The 1,913-nt window shown below is 43.7% G+C and overlaps 1 long non-coding RNA gene across 1 annotated transcript in view; it reads right to left on the bottom strand.

The window, feature by feature from the left end:
- Window positions 1-567: 567 nt before the first annotated feature.
- The window catches only part of LOC122563351, a 15,051-nt gene continuing 13,705 nt past the window's right edge, over window positions 568-1,913 (bottom strand). The window contains exon 3 of the long non-coding RNA XR_006315564.1: window positions 568-1,009. This is a non-coding gene — a long non-coding RNA (uncharacterized LOC122563351). The remainder of the gene's footprint in view (window positions 1,010-1,913) is intronic.

Raw genomic sequence — 1,913 nt, 5'->3', positions numbered from 1 at the left:
GTAATTAGAACTGCTGCCTCACAGCACCAGGGATCCAGGTTCGATTCCTGCCTCGGGTGAAGTGTGAAGTTTGCATATTCTCCCCATGTCTGCGTGGGATTCCTTTGGGTGCTCTGGTTTCCTGCCACAGTCCAAAAATGTGCAGATCAGGCGAATTGGACATGCTAAATTGCCTGTAGTATTAGTTGCATTAGTCAGGGATAGATAGGGTAGGGGAATGGTCTGGGTGGGTTACTCTTCAGAGGATCGGTGTGGACTTGTTGGGCCAAAGGGCCTGTTTCCATACTGTAAGGAATCTAATCTAAGCTCGGTCCGAAATTTCATCCTGTCAGTGTGGAAGATCCCTGTGTGAAAGTTCCTTTAACGTGGGGACTTTGCAGCACAAGGTCTTGGTCCAGTGGCGTGGGGTGCAAGGGATGTTAGTTCCAAGACAACAGCAGTCACTACTGTTTGGCCTTAGATTTTGCCTGCACTCCATTGCAGGCACACAGTTTAATGCTGGGCAATGACTCCCACTGAGGCAGAGTGCGATCCAAGGGGAGGGAGGAATGGGAGAGGATGGGAAGGACAGCACGACTGATGCCATTGTACCTATCATGTGCTGATATTTCTCAATCTATGTCCATTTTCTCACCAGCTACCCACAACGTATACGCTGGAGCCACCAACACTGGTAGTTCTGTCCTGCTGGAGGGATAGGATAAGCCCAGGGATGCTGATGGAGCTTCATTAAACATACCCAGCATGTCTGTTTCTGTGAATATGACGATGTGAGACTGTTTGATGATCTGTCAAAATGAGGTTAAATGCGACAACGGAGAAGCAAATAATAGATTAAAAAGTTGAATGGAAGACACTCTATTTGAATGTGTACTTTATTCTCAAAAACAAATTGAGGAATTCACTGCATACTTTGAGGTAAATGGAGATGATTAATGACATCAAAGAGACATGGCTGCAGGGTGATCGATATGGGGAACTGAATACGCAGAACATTTTACAGCTGGACCTGTAACACAAAAATTTTAAAAAGTGGCGAGATCACCACATAATGAATGATATATGTTTGTTGTCAAAAAGAATCTTACATCAAATGAACAAGGAATTGGCATAATCTTACTTTGTTACGCAAAGTGCCAGCTGAGTTGATTTTTGAGAGACATTTGCACCATGAGGCTGACTACATTTAACCACACCTAATGTGCAGAAGGGCATTTGTGATGTGGGTCTTCATGCCTCTATCACATTCCATAACTGCCATTCCCCAGAATATTCTACAAACAAAATTCTCTGGAATGTTCTACTACTGACATTCCCCAGAACATTCTGTAACCAACCTCCCCGGAATGCTCTCGAACCAACAGTCTCTGGAACATTCAATAATCAAAATTTGGAACATTCTATAACCGATACTACCCACACCATTCTTGACCAACATTCCTCAGAACATTCTGTAAGTGGCACTCACCGGAAAGTTCTAAGACCAACATTCCTTGGAAGTTTCTATAACTGACATGCTCCAGAACCTTCAATAACTGACATTCATTGGACTGTTCCATAAATGCAACTTCTCAGAACCTTCTAAACCAACATATTCTGGAACATTTTGTAACCGACATTCCCTGGAACGTTTTATAACTGACATTCCCTGGAAGATTCGATAACCGACATTTCCCGAAACATTTTGTAACTGATGTTCCTTGGAATATTCTATAAATGACATTCCCTGGAATATTGCATAACTGACATTCCCCAGAACAAAGTTTGTGCGAAGATTTGTAGCTCAGGTGCTCGTTGCTGTGGTTCTGTTCGCCGAGCTGGAAGTTTTTGTTGCAAACGTTTCGTCCCCTGGCTAGGCGACATCATCAGTGCTGGGTACCCAATATACCAACCACGACAGCGGACAGCTGAAA

This window comes from Chiloscyllium plagiosum, chromosome 26, assembly GCF_004010195.1.
Source record: "Chiloscyllium plagiosum isolate BGI_BamShark_2017 chromosome 26, ASM401019v2, whole genome shotgun sequence".
NCBI classification, from domain to species: Eukaryota; Metazoa; Chordata; class Chondrichthyes; order Orectolobiformes; family Hemiscylliidae; genus Chiloscyllium; species Chiloscyllium plagiosum.
This window is presented reverse-complemented; position numbering and strand designations above follow the sequence as displayed.